The 18,930-nt window shown below is 55.6% G+C and overlaps 1 protein-coding gene across 1 annotated transcript in view; it reads right to left on the reverse strand.

The window, feature by feature from the left end:
* LOC105190590 (titin) overlaps positions 1 to 15,209 on the reverse strand; it is a 42,726-nt gene extending 27,517 nt beyond the window's left edge. The window contains exon 1 of the mRNA XM_011153389.2: positions 14,781 to 15,209. The gene's annotated coding sequence lies outside the window, so the exon portion shown is untranslated. The remainder of the gene's footprint in view (positions 1 to 14,780) is intronic.
* Between the last annotated feature and the right edge of the window lie 3,721 nt (positions 15,210 to 18,930).

Genomic DNA, 18,930 nt, shown 5'->3' on the forward strand with positions numbered 1-18,930 from the left:
GCGTTGAATGTATGTAATCGAAGCGCGCATCGCGCTCGCTCCGAGACGCGCGTGCACGCTCTCCTACGAATCGCGTATTACATAGTTTTATATTTGCCGGCCGCGCGCCGGCGTGTGCAACGCTCGCCACTGTGCAATTAAGCAGACATTATTACCGACGCGCGTAACTCGTCTGTAAGTTACTTGTAATTCCTCGCATTCGCGTCCACGCTGCGTGCCTGCGACGTGTATCGAGAAGGAGGGGAAGGCAGAAAAGAGAAAGGGGGAAGAAGGAAAAAAGAGAAACTAACGAAGGTGTAATCTCATCTTTCTTCGCTGGTCGTCATGCTCCCGAGCTTCTCGGCTCGGCTTCTCACTCGACTCGACTCGACTATGCAAGCAGCGCGCTCTCTTACGCGCGCTTTGCACTCTTCGTCTTCCCTTCGTACCGAAGAGATTCACGCGAGGCTAAGCAGCTTCCGTTTCCCTCCCGTTTCGACTTCCCTTTATGTGGCATTTAAATCCCCCCGCCTTACTGAGCTTTCCGTCGCTCTTACGTCGCCGTCATGCTATTTAGTCCTGGCGCGAGATTCGTCTAATTATTATTTAGCGTAACTGTGCTCTCTCTCTCTCTCTCTCTTGGGCTCTCTCGGGCTCTCTCACGTGTGTATCCCTCTTTCTCACCCGAGGGACATTGATATCTCGTTTCTGCTTTACTCGCTCGCTCTACCTCCTTTCTTTAATTGTGGACGAGCGGTCTCACGACGCTGCTTCTTCCTCCTCCGCTGATAGTCTTTCCCTGTTCGTCGCGCCATTTGCTCATGAACGAGACGAGCCCTTGGAGAGCAAACCCACGGAGCCAGCGAGAAATGCCACGCTCGTGTAAACACGAGGTAGGCCTCGGGAATGCAACGACTTCTTCACGGATAATCTATAAGTGGATGTTTTGTCCGGCACGTATAGAGTCCATTCTTGAGCCGCATTTTCGTTACACGTGTGCTCGGCTGCTAAATGCTGTTTCCGCGAAGGTAGTCACGCGGCATTTAAGATATTATCAGAGTCATTACGCCGTCTCTCCTTCTCTCTCTCTCTCTCTCTCTCTCTCTCTCTCTCTCTTTCTCCCTCCCTCAATCCGCCCCCCAATTTCGCTTGGCGTTTCTTCGGCGGCTAAGGCAATCCGTCGGATTATCTCCGCTACGAAAATTAGCGATCGCGAGCGTACTTGGAATTCGGGGAAAAAGACTCACGACTTCCTGCCCCGCGACTAAACGCTAAGACGAGACGCATCGCGATCTAAACCGCGTCGGGGAGTATGAATTATTAGTCTCGTACTTTCGCGTCTCCGGTGAGAGGCAATTACGTCGATTAGAAGTACGTTAACCGGCAGATTACCGCATCAGAAGCCTCCCCCCTTCCCCCCCCCCCTCCCGTGCGAGATTGAAAGCTGATGCGCGTAGCAATTATTATTACCGCGGCGTAATCGTTAATCGAAGATCGCGACGGCCGGGCGGAATGGTGTCGCCGTCACATTTATTGGCAGGAAGACGGTTGTGTGTCGCGAGTAATCACAAAGTTTAGGGCGCGACTCGATCGCGCCAGTTCGCATCAGACCGCGTAATAACAGGAAGATGCGCCGCGATCACGGTAATTAAAACTCGGCACGTTATAATCTTCAGCCCATTAAAGCCCATCAATTACGCGCGCCCTTCCCTCAACGAGCGCCGTCCCGCTCGTCCGCGAGGTGCATAATTCAGGATGATGCTCCCGCGATAATGGCCGTCGGGATGGACCAATGAGCTGATAGATTCCTGGAAAGGCACGCGATTTAATGGACCAGACGAAAATTCCATCGCGCTGAATCTCGATTAGAATTTTTTTGCATGCTCGGGCGCGGCCCCGGCTCCTCGTGATCGTCCTTTTGCCGCGGCGCACGAGCACACGCACACACACACACACACACACACACACACACATGTATGTACGCACGAACGCGCGCATCGTGGGGCAAAATTTCAGCGCGCGCGCGCGCGCGAGCGCTACTGATGAATATGTAACGCGCGCCGTCGTAATTACCGAGAGAACAATATCTTCGATCTGAGACTCCGAGCTCGGCGCACACACAGCGTACGGTATCCACTTAATTATCGCGGCCACATGATCGCGATTGTTTAATCAAACGTATATGTAATACCGCCGATTGAAACCGGTACATCCTGCTAACAGTAGCCCCCGGCGTACTGCGCGTGCGCGCGATTCAATTAATCCCGCGCATTATTCTTTGCACCCGTTGCACCGAACGGCGCGCATCTCGATTACCGATAAACGGCTGATGTATTATGCGACGGTCACGCTGAAAAATGACTCCTTGCCGGCACAGAGGCGGCCGAGAGTGGCGGCGGTAAAGGGTGGAGGAGAAACAATGCCCCGGGTGAATCTGACACCGTGCGAAGGCGTGGTAGCTCGATGAGGCGCGTTAACGTAACAAACAGGACGCTCCGTGCCTACAGCGCGAAGGAGCCGGCCGGTAAACTCGTCCGTACTCCTACTTCTCTCCCGAGCACTTTGCAACGTGCGTCGTATCGAGCAGGTCGCGTCGAAGAACACGAAAGGGATTGCCGCGCGATTCTCCGCGAAACAAAACACCGCCATATCCGCGCGCGCGCGCGCTCTATCTTTCCGTCCGGCTAATCGTTCTCCGATTTCCTCCTGATGATGACGGGGGATCGGCCGAGCTTTGATCGAACGGCGCGGGGTTAACGCTTGATTATTCCCGCGCCGGTTTCGCCGAGTTTCGCTTCCCTTCCTTCCTTTGCGTTTTCGCTAAGAGCCGGTTCGCCCGCTATCCGCCACCATCGCCGCCGCCGCCGCCGCCGCCGCCGCCGCCGCGATATTATTGGTTGCCATACCCTAGCTACAATCTCGAGGAGCGGCGGAAATCGCCCGTTATGAGGAGCACCGGTGATTAATTATTATGCAAACTAGCGGTACCGACATTCCCCGTCCGTCCTTTGCCGTATCCAGGAGATGCCGACGTCGTCGTCGCCGGCGCTCGGTATTCCGACGCTGCTTCACGCGCTCGAGCTTTCATCGCCGCTGTTCGAACACTGCCATCAATCCATCGCGTGACGTTAGCCTCTGTGGTTAGCCGTCATTTCGCACCTACCGAATGGGAAGTTGCAACGCGAGTGGCCCGCGTCCTCTGCGTGAGATCGCGCGAGTCGCTCCGAATAGCCCGCCGCGGCGAAATGCTAATCGTCCCGACTGGTTATCAGACGCGTTGGATATGTGTAAGTAGCTGCCGTCTGGCGCTCTGTCGCTCTATCGACGAAAAATCCGCCGGCGTCATTCTGGCAGACCCTCGCGTCTATGCAAAAGCGGCACGCACGCGACGCGGCGATCGGGCGAGAGAACGAGCGCGCATCCGCTCGTGAGGAAGGGAAGGCGGGTTGTGATTGTCGAGAAAATGTCAAATATTTACGACACTCACTCTATCTTGGATACCGCGCGGATGCGCGCGTAAAAGAAATTCTTCCGGGATGCTGTGTGTTGATGCGTTACGCTGCAACATTAAACGGCGCGCCTCTGCGGAACGACAAACTCGCGCGCGCGCGCGCGCGCGCGCGCGCGATTGTCCGAGGGATTAAACGTTGAGTATGCGTAACCTTTTCGATTTCAGAATGTCGATTGGATCGGACGGTTCCGCGTATGGTGGATTACCCCACACCACTCGAGATTATCTTAACGTCTTGTCGAATCTCAAACGCGGTGCAGCGCGCGGATCGGACCGTCTGCGGAGAGAAAGAGCGAGAGGGGTAGAGGGAGAGAGAGAGAGAGGAGCATCGAGGGGGAAGAAGAAGCGAACGACCCCGCGAGTAAGTAATCGCAAATATTTGCCGACACGCTCCGCGCCGCGAACGGCTCGAATGCGGAAATTGTCGGTCGCATAATCTCATTGATTTACGCGGCAAGTAATTGCCAAATATAATGAGCCGACGCAGCATAAACATGTCCCTCCCGTACGGTGCGATAATTATCAGCGAGAGACGTCGATGACGTCCCGATGCTAGGAGCTCCATAGACTTCGCATAGACCGCGCGTCCCATAATTCTCGAGAAAATAGCGAAAGCCGCTCCGGCCGGACGCGCCTATGGTTATTACCGCGATAATTTTCCCGATGAGCAAATCCACGAGATCCCGTTCCCCGCTTAATCCCACATCGCGACAGCCTCGTCCGGGCGCGTATATATTCTTCGACTGCTCGTAATTAATATTCTCGCGCAGATCTCTGGACAATCTATCTCTCTCTCTCTCTCTCTCTCTCTCTCTCTCTCTCTCTCTCTCTCTCTCTCTCTCTCTCTCTCTCTCTCTCTCTCTCTCTCTCTCTCTCTCTATGTGGTTATATTTCGCGCGGAATCCGCCTCGTCGCCGCCGCCCGTCGTCACCGTCGTCGTCATCGCCGGCAGTTTTTTAAGCTTATATACGCGAGCCTGTCCAGCTACCCCTTTAAACACCACCTATTCCGGCACGCCGGTTACGCCCAGCAGAAGCGCAGAATTTCATGCAAATACCGCCGCGGCACATCGCGTGTACATAGGTCCGAAGTAATTACAATAATAATGGCAGTCATAACAGCGTGTCCCTACGAGCGGACGGCGGAAAAGCGGGAGGGAAAGAGAGAAAGAGAGAGAGAGAGAGAGAGAGTGAGAGACGGGGAGGGGGAGATAGAGGGAGAGGGAGAGAGAGAGAGAGAGAGAGAGAGAGAGAGAGAGAGAGAGAGAGAGAGAGAGAAAGAGAGATGGTACCACGCGTGGGAGCAGAAGTCTTTCCTTCATCCCTCGGCCTGTGTACACATCGGGAAACTCTTCAGGTTGGTGTGCATCGCTGCGCGGCGCAAGCGGCTGTTTGCCTTGCGTTTACACGGAATCCCTGAAACACACCGAGTTTGCTTTGGGTGCGGCGCGACATCGCGCTGCGCAACGCGCCGCGGCGCAGCGCGGCGCAGCGCGGTACAGAGCGGTACAGAGCGACGCGGCTGCACCATGCGCGCTGCCGCGTTACCGTATATACCGGAAAAGCGAGTCCTCTTTAACGTCGGGGTGCCACGCCACTTAGCGAGGAATCGACATGGGCAAATACAGCAATGCGCCATGGGAAACTTCTTTTTCCAGTTTCTTCCTCTCCACCCCTCTCCCCCCACATCTCCCTCTCTCTTACTCTTTCGGATTTCAGCGGCACAGTGGAAGCGTTCTGCGCCGAATTTACTCGTGTTTCCTCCTACACCCTCTGAGTGTCACAGACGCGCGACCGAGTGATTCGGAAAATCGCGCGGGGTGACCTCTCGACGAACAGACTTCCGCGAGATAACACCGAGATGACTGCGAGGTGAAGAAACCACAATGACGGGACGGGCGCGAAGGCAGCGGACGAGTGTTACAGAAATGGTGATTCTGTCTCTCTCTCTCTCTCTCTCTCTCTCTCTCTCTCTCTCTGGAGGGCGACAAGTGCACCTGCGCTTTACCGGACTTTACCGAACACTCGACGCCTTTGCGAGTCACGATAGTCCGCTTTTTCTTGTACGGGATTTCCAGATCGCGGCGACGTCCCGACTAGGAAACCAGTACAAGGAAACGCAGGACACGGTCGCTGGAAGAGCGCGGACTTCTGCGAAGCGCGTGCGAGAACATCCATGACATTCGTCGCGAGTTTCGTTGGCTCTGACGCTTGAGCTCGTACAACGACCTTGCGAACAGCGCTGATAATTCCACGATGAAACTCCTTCATTTCACTCCATTATGAAATATGGATCGTTTCGTTTCCCTCCCCGAGAGAGGGATCAGCCCGTCCGGCGTCATCCGGAGACCTTGGGACCAAGTGACGGAAACTTCAAAGAAACAAAGAAATGAGCGCACGCGCCGCCGTTGTCATTAGAGGCACAATAACCTACTCTTCGCTCGAATGATCCACTCAGGTATGTCCGCAGCTACGCAGGACGCAGGCCTCAAGCGTCGAGGGATCGATGAGGTATAAGGAGCACGACGGCCGTGTTCGGCTCGTGCTCGAGCCATACGGACGTCGTTGCGACCTGTGGCCGCAACTCGGCGGACTCTGAGAGGGCATCTCTTCGTTTCCCCGTATAAATAGTTCAGCGAAGAGGAGGCCGTGGCCGGTGTGCGCAGCCGACACACACCGGGTAAAGATCACCTTCCTCTTCTCTGTCCGGGCGGACAAGGCGCACGGGAAATAATGTAACGACGGCGAACCGGATACGATGCATCCGTGGGCCACGAGGAGAGAGCCACCCAGACCAGCCAGTTGCCAGTTGCGGAGAGTCGTTTTACCCGGTGTAGACGCGAGATACGATCTCCCTGGACTTCTGGTCGCCGCTCTCGGCCCACCTCCGTGGCGGGCCTCGCGACAGCGACAAATCCCGTCGACGCTCGCGTACCTAGCCCGTGTCACCGCCACGGGACGACGATAATCGCCGAGGGGTCACCCACGAAAGGGTTACGTCGTTAAGTCGCGACGCGAAGTAGCACGGACGGACGATTCGTGACGACGCTCCGTTTCGACTCGAGGCTAGCCCTATACCGGGCTACGTCCGCATAACCACACAGCACACACACACACACACACACACACACACATATATATACATACACCTCCACCGTTCTCGCTAACCTGGCTCATCGACAAGCTAATAACGAAGAGATTGGCGAATCCACTGGAATATCCGCGTTCTACTTGCGCGAACATCGCAATAAGCGTCCTTGGCGCTGATCGTTGCTAAGGGGATATCCTAACGGTCGTCGCTGCAGGAATCGTATCCGCGCAATGATTGCCGATATCTCAGACGATCGGACGGACTAATGCCGCAACGACTGACTGGCGATCGTTAGGTAGGTATCCTCAATGATCCTCAATTACGATCAGGGGATCATCGCTGCGAGACGACGCCGACGTAGCCGCGTTCGCCGCGAGAGAGTGTATACTCGCGATTCAACTCGCAAACCGACCGCGCCAACCGTCCCCGCGACGACTTTTCACGACCGCGAGAGACACAGGCGTGGACGGCCGCGCCTGACGTTCCTCGGAGTCGACCTTCGCGTCTCCTCCGATCGCGACGCGCAACACGGAAGAGCCTCTCTCCCTCTTCCTCTCCTCTCTTTGACTCTTTCTCTCCGCGAGGCGAATCTTTCCACTTGGATATCCTCCCGAGTGCCAATACACCGCGGAAACCCCACCGAGTGCCAACCGGCATTGTGCGCTCCGGTGCCGTCAGCTGGACGCAGTCTACCGAGGAAAGGCTAGAAAATGTAGCGAGACGAAACGAAATGGAAGAAAACGAAAGAGAGAGGGAGGCAGGGAGGGAGGGAGGGAGAGAGAGGGAGGGAGAGAGAGAGAGAGAGAGAGAGAGAGTGCGCAGCGGACGTGGGCAGAGAGCGGGGACGCGGAGGAAGAGGAAACGAAGGCGAGCGAGAGGAGGCGCGCTACTCTTCATACGTTCGAGATAGAACGACCGAGGAGGCCGCAGTCTGTTACTATCTTATTACAAGCCTCCGTAAATGGTCTTCATCAAGGTAAGACCGTGTTCCACCAGACCGGCGTTTCCTCCCGCTGCTCCTCTCTCCCGCCCCGTCGCCGTCCTCCTCATCCTCGCCCCCTTTTCCTCGTCCTTTTTTTTCCTTCTCTTTTTCGCCCTTCCTCCGACTCGTCCTCCACGCAGGAGCGGAGGAGTCGGCAAAACCGGCGCGTCGACGCCAGCCGAAGAAGAAACCGTGGAGACCCCTCGCCACGTGATGGGGGAGGGCGGCGGGGAGGAAGGGGGAGGGAGAGAGAGAGAGAGAGAGAGAGAGAGAAAGAGAGAGAATGAGAGAAGGTGGTTCGACGTTATTAATCTCGGAATGGCCGTCACGCGCAGCGACGGTCGTGGCTCCGCCGCATTGGCGCACCAGAATAGATAGATCGAGGGTACCAACGCCGTGACTTCCAGAGTTCATTCTTCACGGTCGAGCGACTTTCGCGCGCGCGCGCGCGCGAGCGAGCGCGAGAGAATATACACTACTGGTCGGACGATTAACGATTGTGCTCGTTAAGCGACAGTTCCTTTTTCCCCGGGAATGAGCAACCGGTCGGGTGAGGCTGGGGGTGAGACGAGGAAAAAGTACCGCGAACACTCGGCGAGATCATCCCCTTCGTCGAAGACGAATGGTCCCAGCCCGCGACGGCGCGTTGTGCGCGATCGCGTCGCAACGATCGATCGGATGGAGACCTCCGCGCGATTATTCGGGCGATACTTCACGAACCGGCTTCTCGACGATATCGGCCTTTCATCGGCGAAGGCGACGAGAGGAGGCTCATTATTCGGCAATTTTTCGCACGTCAACACGCGCGGCGTTACTCTCAATTGCTCGCGCACGGCGCTGTCCGGAGCCGTTCGCGCCTCCGAAATCGAAATTATGAAGAGTCCTCCCCTCCCCCGTCGTTTCCGAATAGTGAGCGACGCGAGTCGTTACGGAAGAAAATAGAACGTGACCGAGCGTTACATCATTTTCAATTAGCTCGCACTGCGGACTATCTCCCTCTCTTTCCCCGGCTCTCTCGGTTCCCTCGCGGCAAGATAATCGTGCGAATATCTCGACAACAATTGTAGGAAGTTGTGGGTAGGGTGTAACGCATGTGAGGACCGCGAGCCGTTTAGGAGCGACAGCGCCGCGGGTATTTCCCGTGCGTCACAGTCACGCTCTATTTTTCCCAGCGGATCACCCCGCGCGGGTCCTCCTTCTCCGCAGCGCAGTCTCGTTTTCGCGTTCCTTTCGAGATGCCCGAACGTTATAGCCGCGCTATCGAAGCCGTCGCGATAATACGATCGTGCCACACGCGAATTAGCCGGCTAATTACTAGAGGCGGCACGACGACTATGCTCCGGGTAACGAAGAGGAGCGGCGAGAGCGCGGCGGAGAGAGAGAGAGAGAGAGAGAGAGAGAGCGCGCGCCAGAGAAGGACGGAAAATTTACCGTTACCGAGTACGAGAGAACCCGATTACCAATGGAGATTAATTCTCGATCGGGCCGACGTTAACCGCTCCTCCGCCCAAGTACGGTCGGCCCGCGGACTCGTGAGAGAGTAATCGCGCCGCGATATGAACGGACATCCCGCCAACCTGCCGGCGGTCTGCCGCTGCCGCTACTACGAACGATCCGCATGGTATATTGGCCGATATCTCGCGGTCACGTAGTATTCGTTAGTATGCTCGGTAGCAGCACACTCGAGCCGTCTGTTCGTCGTCATCGTCGTCGTCGTCGTCGTCGTCGTCGTCGTCATCCACGTCGGCCATAATTTATCGCCACTGGGTCACCAATGCGGTTGTCACGAATTATTTGGCGAATAAGCCGGCCGATGCAGAGTCGCGTGCGCTTCGCATATCGTGACCTGTCCCCGTTCGCTTGATTCGAAAGCATACGTGGCGAAGGAGCCGAAAGAGGCGCGTGGAAATCCCGAGGAAACAGACGGAGGAGACAGGTCAGCGACCGGTTGTTGTCCGCTGATGATTTCGTCGAGCGACACCACCGGTCTCCGCGCCGTTCAGGTAATTCTCACGTATTCGGACGGAACTAGGCCAACTAGGCGCAGGTTCGCTAAATCAGTGTAAACAGGATTACCTTTATCCTCGTTTTACGGCGGAGCTTAACCGCCCGCAGTCGCTGGCCGAAATTGACCGCGGCGGGATCCGCCGTGCTCGCTTCACTTTTACGCGACCTTTGCACCCGTGAGAAGCTCGTCGGAAGACGATATATTACGTCAGTCTGTTGTGTATTTTCGTGAGATATTTCCAAGCGTATTTGCACACACACACACATACACACCCGTTTCGTACGATTCTTGTGGTTACTTTCCGCTATGTATAAATGTATTCCGCTATGTATCGCGGCATGACTTTTTCTGTCGGCGATAATTACACAGCAATTAACATTTCATTATGATCGCTCCGCGGCATTGCAAGCGAGCCGAGAGAAAAATAATACACGTGATTCGAGTGGCATTGAACAAACGAACGAACGGACGAACGAATGAACGAACGATCGAGCGAGCGAGCGAGCAAACGGGAAAACGGAACCGCGCCTATACGTCGATTAGCGTTCCGAAAAGCACTCGTGCGATCCGGCACTACGTGGGACGAGTCCCAAGGTAACGTGGGGGCGATTCGTGCGCGCATTGAAATTCCCGCCGATCTCAGTGAGCCGAGTGATCGATTTTTATCGAGTATACGACTGCTTAGCGGACAAAACTCATAAACCGCATTCGATATCGGCGAACGCTCAAACGCGCGCCGAATAAAGAACACGCGATTCAGGACGGAATCGCGTTCCCGCGGCGACGAGATTTTCATCGACGAAGGATAGAGAGAAAAACTCGCTCGCGACTTCGCGAGACGAGAGATTAGAGTAGACGGGAGCGAAACAGACGGATGTCTCGCGCAATAATATTCAATGGCACAGCCGGATAAACTAGGCTACACCTACTGGGACGTAAATCCCGTCGAGACCGCGATACCGCGAAGACCGATAACGCACGGCTGCCGTGCGCGCGACACCTAAATTCATTCGTGACCGGAGCGCAGCGCGTCACACTTCGTTCCGCGAATAACACGGAGAGCCGACAATTCATCATCTATATTCCAAGACCGAACGACGACGCGACGGCATTGCGAATGCATCTCGCGAAATCAAATTTCCGAGTGGTATTCTCGCTCGCGTTCCCGTCCTCCTGCCCTCCCCCCCTCCCCCATGCGCCCCCTTCCTCGTTTAAAGGGTTTCCGCGGGGGTCAACGTTCTGCGATCTCCCGATCGATTTGCCCAAGTATCGCTAAACCTGGACGAAGACGTCCAATTTCTACGGTACGTCCGTACGTGACCGAGGAAACAATACGCTCGATCGAATTCGCGAATGCTCGAGCATGCGCGAGCGTTCATTTCACACGCTACCGAGGAGCGGGCGCCGATGTATTTTTATACACGCGCACGCTCGTAACGCGCGCGGCTCTTTTATTCTACGAGGAGGCCGACGGCCGTCGGAGCGCATCGTCGAGCTTTTTATCCGTAACGCTCCATATCGGAACGATTATCGGCTCGGTACGTTGAAACGATCGATCACTTTGAGAGCCACGTGAAGCGTCGTCATTCAAAGTCCGACGGCGACGGTCCGACCACGCGCGTCGTCCTTTTGAAGCTTATTGTAGCGTGTGCTCGTGACGAATACATTGCCCCGGCGAAAGCAACATGCCGCTCGCGCCTCTCCCCGTTTCCTTTTTTTCACCGTTTCGTGAATATCCGTGCGATTCGAACGCACGGGCAAGCGAGGAGGGCCCCGAACGGGGAGGGGGGGCGGGTCCGGCAACGAAGGCGTGAGCGCGTTTTACGGGCTATTGAACGACGTTACGTCGTTTCGTCGACGCGATAAACCGCACTCGATGAACTCGATGGCCGAAATCCGTGGATTTCAATCGACCGCCGCACGCCGTGCTTTCGCACTTTCGACGTGAAACGGTAAACGAGCGGATTATTCACAGTTCGTTAGGATGAGAGCAGATATGAAGGAGGCGCGAGTCATCGCACCTGGCACGTGTGTCGTACGGATAATCGAACGTTGACGCTGAAAACGAAAGAAGTCGGCGCGACGCTCGGCGAGGACGCTCGTCTCTGAAGCGAGCCTGCAAAGTCCCGCGCAGGAGCAACGGAGCTGCGGCTCTAACAGTACCGGGACATAAGGAAAACGGCGAATGTCGTACCAAGAAGTTGTGCGACATCGCAGCGCCGGCTAGATTGATCGTGAAATAATAATGTAGCGGGTTAAGGATATCTCGGCGCGTCTGCGCCAGGGCACGGCTCAACTTGGGAATGCTTCCTCGGTTATTGCCCTTCCTAGATCGCATGTCTACCGCCGTTTCTTATTTACACTCCATTACCACGTTCATTTTCGTCCTCGTGTGTAACGAGCGAGCGAGCGCGCGCGCGCCGTCGCCGCCGCCGCATAGATAAAGTTAGGCTCGCTAATTAACGTACAATAATGAACAGCGCTGCTTTCAGCCAGCTACTTCATAAATCCGCGACTAATTCGTAGTCCGTCTAGCCTCGGGCGAGATTCGGCCGAGCGCCGAGTTCTTTCCGCGCTGCGTTTTCAGCGTCGATTAACTCCAGCGACTAAATGATTCGATTTGAAATTTCGCTCGAGAGCCATTCCTTCGAGATGAAAGTGGCTCTTTATTCGCGAAAATGTCTCGTTTGAACAATAACAAGGGTAGCCGCTCTTACCCTTTCAAGGGCTGTAAGGTGTTTATGCTAATGCGAACCTAACGAGGGTTGCGCTCCCGATATATATATACTCTCTCTCTCTCTCTCTCTCTCTCTCTCTCTCTTTTTTCCCATGGCCTTCCCCTCGCGCACCAATATTATTACGCGCGTTACAAGTATTCATTTCTACATGACGGGAGTAAATCGATACTCCCCATCGGAAGCTGTAATATGAGGCATGTAGACACGCGGTACACGCAGCCGGGAAACGAGATAAGCGAGAAGGTAAAACCGTGTGAGAAAAGAACGTTTCCTCGGTTTTTCAGTTTCGCGATGTAGCGACTTGCTCCTAATGAGTGTCGCGAATTAATATGCAATGTCGCACTCGGTTGCTAGAATCGCGCGATGTTACTACTACGGGCGATATGCGTAGTTAACTGTTCATTGGAAACTGTTCACATTGGCGTTTCCGCTGAAAGGCGATTTAATATATCACGCCTGTTGATCGCTGCGCGATAGGCGAGCTATCGGACGCACGTCGACCGTGACGGATTCACGTCCGCTCCTTTTTTTGCAAGGAGCAAGATTGCCTCGCAGAGACGAGATCGCGGCGCACCGCCGGGAAAATAGCAAGCATTGAGCGCGCAACAGCGGTTGCACGTGTTCGGATGAGACGCCGCGTCATGCAGAATTTCAAGTCGTCGTCGTCGTCGTCGTCGTCGTCGTCGTCGTCGCCGCCGCCGCCGCCGCCGACGCCGCCGTTGCCGCCATCACCGCCACCGTCGCCGTCATCGTCGCCATCGTTTCCATGGGATTGAGGTGAGAAGGAAATTCGATCCACCGCAGGAATTTCCCGTTTATTCACGCGCGTCTCTCTTCATCGTCATCGGAGAAGAAGAGCGCGGCAATACGGCGCGACGGATAACACAAAGGGGACCCTCGTGTGTGCTCCATAGATTCCTCCCGTTTACATTTTTCTTCTCCTTTCGTTAGCGCGCGCGCGTGTCGCTCTCTCGCAAGCAGCTACGTCCGCGAGGTACATTATTCCGATCCTTCGGAATTTCTGTGACTCATTATGTAGAACCGCGAGTGTGTAGTGCCCTGTTTTAAATTCTCCCCGAATAGCCGTCTTAAAAAAAAAGACAAGACAAAGAGGGAGAATCGATATGTCCACGGCTATTGATTCCGCGTGAAGAAGCGAGGATCTTACCCGTGTCGCCCCCCTCCCCTCCTCCATCTCTCTCTCTCTCTCTCTCTCTCTCTCTCTCTCATTCCCGGAGATTTTTCAAGAGGATCTTACGCCGCGTAATCCCGGTCGATTTGGCGAAGGGGGAAATTTCTGCGTCATTCGATGTATTATTTCGATATTCTTTTACGTGGACTCTCGACGTGCAATTTCGGCCTCGTGCGAACGCGCGATCATTGCTTCCGATCTCCCGAATATGTGTGTGTATGTGTCGCGGATGTTCGAGATCCTGTATATCCTCCGGATTGAAACGGAGACCTCCTTGGTATTCACGCATCGCTGGTGTTCGACTCGGTATTCAGACACTGTCTCTTAATTGTACGAGGTGTTCGCGCACGTCCGTCTATCCTTCGCGGCTGCAAGTCGACACGCATACCTATTGTACGCCGCCTTGAATTATTTAGGCACACCGGCGCGGCGACCGGCCCTCTTTGACTCGACTCGCGGGATACGGTTCCGGTCCATCTTCGCGCGGATCGTGACAGAGAAGAGACAGTCGTCCTGGATTTTTTTCCTTCGCTCGTGGGGGGAGACTGAAACTCGCGCAACGAGACGGTTCGTCATATTCGCGAGTACTACCTCGCGACGTAGGAAGTATTCGGTGAAAGACTTGTCGCAATCATGGCTTTTGCCAAAATTTCGCAGCAACACGACATACACGACAAGTATGTTGGACTTAAATGAAAGATAATTCTAGAATGTGTTAAATATGCGCGCGCCAAGTCGAGGACATGTGCATCTTTCTCCCTGCTTCGCGTGAAAAGGTCTACGCGTCCTCCGCGATAAACGGGAATCGCACGTGATTAAACGAATCTTATCACCAGCAGCACAGACCTCGCTCTGTGCGGAGACGTCACTCTTAACCCTCTCGGGACGACGAACGGGATGTTAGAGAATCTCTGCGCGAGTCCCTAAGAATCTCCCCCTTCACATATCTCCGGGTCACTTTGGGATCGAGACGTTCTCTTGGCGGAGCACATAATCACAGTTCATAAAATCCATGATCACGACGGCGACGGGAGCGGCAGCGGCGGCGACGGCGACGGCGGCGGCGACGACGACGATGACGACGACGACGACGACGACTAGGTTGTCGCGAGACGTCACAGCCGCGTGCAACCAAATCACTGATCTTGATCACTTGGTGTCACCGAAGGAGACGCGCGCCCGGAGGTGCACGGCGTGCACCTGCTACGTCACTTGTCCACCCTGGGCGGCCGACCGAGGGTGGACCGGCACACTAAGTACTCCTCACGATCCTCACTTACCTATCCAGCACGGTCGTCGATGACGGACGACCCTGATGACTCGACGCGACGACGTGGTCCCCTCTCGATGCACGATCGGCGATTTATTAATTCGCACCGTGTCAGACGCGAGCCGGTGTACGTGCCTGTTCGCGTGCCGTCGCGGAGCCGCGATGGGATGGTTGATCGTCCTTCGGAAGGGACACCTGCAGCACCTCGTCGTCGAGGTGCGACTCTCACCCGAGTTCGGAGTAGAGCTCTTCTCCCGCACCCTCTGACGAGCGTGTGCGAGCGCAGAGCTTACTCTCTCTCTCTCTCTCGCTCTCTTTCCTCTTTTTCTCCCTCTCTCTCTCTCTCTCTCTCTCGTTCTCTTTAGCTGGCCCCTCAAAATCACCGCAACACCACACCGAACAGAAGTGAACTACTCGTGCGCCGCCGGTTCACGGTACCTTAAATACCTTGGCAGCCGCGCCGCCGCCGCCGCCGCCGCCGCCACCGCCGCCGCCGCCGCCGTCGCCGCTGCCGCCGCCGCCGCCGCCGCCGCCGCCGCCACCGCCACCACCGCCGCCGCCGCCGCCGCCGCCGCTGCCGCCGCCGCCGCCGCCGTCGCCGCCGCCGCCACCGTCGCCACCGCCGCCGCCGCAGCGCACCACCGCCACCACCGCCGTGCGCGTCGTGCGACTCCCTACCTTAAACTCGCCCCACGCCGCGCGAGCGGATTGGCGGGGGAGCGCGAGGCGATGTGTACCCGCAGGCTACACCGGAGCATCCTCTCTTTTTCTTCCATTCTCGCTCCCTCTCACCGCCTCTCGCGCGCTTCCTCTCCTACTCTATTTCGTTTCCTTTCTCTCTCTTTCACTCTCTCGTCACTTCTTTCTCTCGCTTCGTCTCTCCCGCCCCTCTCTGCAGCCCCGTGTGGACGCTTCTCATCTTTCTCTTTTTCGTCCCCTCTCTTCCCCTTTTTCTCGGCGTTCGACCACCAACGGCACGGTCCGCAGGACCAACGCGTGTACACCGTCGTGGGTATCGGTGCGAGATGGAAGGATATCCCTTTTGTCCGACGTTTCTCGTCCGTCCGTCCGTTTCGCGGCTCAACTCGCGCGGCTCGACTCGCGGATTGTCCTGGACGTCTGTGTCGTCGGCGTAGCCCATCCGACCGTGATAACCGGCCGACGAGCACGACGACAGACGGACGAGCAGGACGAGGAGGAAACACGTCGGTCGCCGCACCGCAGGAGCAACGATGCGCAAGCGCGTGCGCGCATAAAAGCAGGAGCCGCGACGCGACGCGACGCGCCGCGCTCGCCGTCGCGCATTCGCGCTTTGCGCGTCGCGCCGAACGGGTCTTCCGTCCGACACTCGATCGGTGACACTTTACACTCTCGTCGGCCATGCTCCGCGTTGAGAACATCGATAATGCGGCGACGGCGGAATTTTGGAATATTTCCCGGTAGAATATTCCGTGGCGAATCTCCGTGTCTGAAAAGGAGAATAATGATGCGACGAATTTTCGCGGTTATATTTCGCGTTATATTCCTCCGCCTCCGAACGCACTCGACTGTGTTGCCGTGAAGCTCGCTGAAATTATATTAGGATTTCTCCGACGAATCCGACACGAGAACGTTGGTCGATGCCGTTGGAGATCCAAACCGCTGACTCACTATCGATCTTTTACGTCGATGAACACGCGCGACGGTAAATCCGCGGCGGGCCGAAAAACCCGGCTATGTTTTGATCGTTCCGAGAAGGTCGTTACTGCGAAAATCCTGCCTCGTCGAATCTGTACCTCCATTCATTCGCGTCAAGGGACGAGGTAGTCCTTTTTTTCAGCGATCGTCATAAAGGATATCTCATATGTCGCAGCGTAGTAACGTTATTCCCACCTCGGTTCGTTCCCCCGGCTCTTTCCGCGTGGTTATTAATCGACCGCGTGAAGGTCGGGAGATTCTACAGAATCGAACTCACGTTCCGCGAAAGGTTCGTTTTAAAGATGATCTCATCGAGATCGATTAGAGGGGACGCGCGTATACTACAAAACGTTTCAAAACATACACACATACGCGCGCGCACGCATATGCGCGACCGTCGAATTGTGGAACGATGGTCCATTTGTTAAGTGGATTAAGACTGACGTATTTTGATGTCATGAGTTATTTTAACAGCCTACCGTCACTTCCTCTTCTCCATGACCGAAGAGGAAAAAAAGAAAATCCTCAGAGGCCATTCTCCCATCTTTGATTGTACAGAGAGAGAGATAGAGAGATAGAGAGAGAGAGAGAGAGAGAGGGAGAGAGAGAGACGTTCGATTCTCTCTCGTGCAAAATTCGTCCGATCGTCCACGTCCTCCGTCGCTCCTCCTCGAAAAACGCACAAAAATCCGCCGGACGACCGGATCGTTAATTGTCAGCGTTTGCCGATAAACCTTCGCGACGTCCAGGAAGTTAACCGACACCACGCGCCCTCCCTTCCACTTGGTACCTCCTGCCCGTCGGCCGTACGTACATTCGTACTATGCATCGTCCATATTTACGACGGAGAGAAGTTCATCGAGTAGAAGAGAGCAGCCGTAAAGCACGGCCGGCCGGGCCCTTGCGAGATGCCCGAGGGATATCCGAGACGATGTATCCACCTCGGCTCACCTTGGTTCACCTTGCCTCATCGGGCCTCGGGGTAGGGGAATTCGGTTCAGCGAACCGCGCCGACGACGACGACGACGACGACGACGACGACGACGACGACGACGACGACGACGATGACGGCGACGTCGACGACGACGGCGACGACATAACTGGTACCCGCTAACTGTCGGTCTTTCTCTCACGGATCGGTGCCATTGACACTGACATAATAACTCGCCGGGCCATGTTCGACGGCAAGAGTCACGACGTACGAATGAAATTGCCGCGATGGTGTAATGCCTCTTGCATAAGTGCCGAGAAAGCGAGGATCGAGTGGTCTACGTGTGTATTTGTGTGTGTACCACGGAAGGGAGAGAGAGAGAGAGAGAGAGAGAGAGAGAGAGAGAGAGAGAGAGAGAAAGAGAAAGAGAAAGTAGAAGAGAGTGAGGAAGAGAAGACGAGCGCAGGGCAGGGTGACGAGAGGGGAGAAAGTGAAATGAGAAAGAGAGAAAGACAGTGTCGAGCAGACAGTGAACTTGACCTGAATCCCGGTCAGGGAGAAAGAATGATCGTGGGCTCCCGTAGAAAGGAGAAAGGAGGCGGAGAAAGAGCGAGACCGAGGAAATTACTTTCGATTTCGAACTCTCGGGATCGGTTACACTTTCTCCCTCGTCCACTGCGCGGCGAGATCGTTTCTTCCCCGGTCTTCCCGACATACGCCTTCGCGACATGTCAGACGGTCATCGCGCTGCTCCTGTGCCAAGGTCGAGCTCCGCGGTCGAGACCTTGGTGGGGAATCGCGATTGAACGGCTGGAGCGAGAAGGCTCGCAAGTTCGACCGCACTGTCGACGTCGGATTTTCCGGGCGGCGATGCCGCGGTTCGTGGCTTGCGCCGGTATTTCTCAAAATTTCGATAATGTAACGCCGGCTGTCATTCGCAGGAAACACTCGCCGATAGTCCGTTCGATTGCAGGTATATATTGCGGTTGCCGCACGCACGTTTCACGTGAATTTCCCGTCGGCGAAGCCGTTGCTGTACCTGAGTGTGCTTTACTCTCAAATAGCGGGACAAATTTGACGCGGGTGTTGCAAGGCTCCGTAATCCGACAGAGCCGTCGGAATTACAACGGGACGAGCCGCTGACTCACGCGGAAATCACCTAATTAGATCGAAAAGAACGTCGCCGTTCCCTCTCGTCGTTGCCCTCCGCTCGCGTCCCGATCCTACGCGTAGGCCACTCTTACCATCAGCTCTTACCATCAGGAGAGCCCGAGCTCAACGCAGCGTAACGGTACACGAAGCGATCGGAGCAACGCGCATCTAACGTTTGCGTACAGACCCGTCTTAAAGAGTCCCTGCTGTCCCTTTACATCGCAGCCAGGTGTACAAATTGTACCTCGTGATATTAAACGCTAGACTCAATCTTAAGACACTCGATGCAACGATAAGCTCTCAAGCAAGACATCAAGCTCCCTTCGACGACCTCACCAAAGAAGGGATTAACTTCTCGTTACTTGTCGAGATGAGACATTGCGATATCAATCGATGCGAT

Source organism: Harpegnathos saltator, unplaced genomic scaffold (genome assembly GCF_003227715.2).
Source record: "Harpegnathos saltator strain DR-91 unplaced genomic scaffold, Hsal_v8.6 scaffold219, whole genome shotgun sequence".
Taxonomy (NCBI): domain Eukaryota; kingdom Metazoa; phylum Arthropoda; class Insecta; order Hymenoptera; family Formicidae; genus Harpegnathos; species Harpegnathos saltator.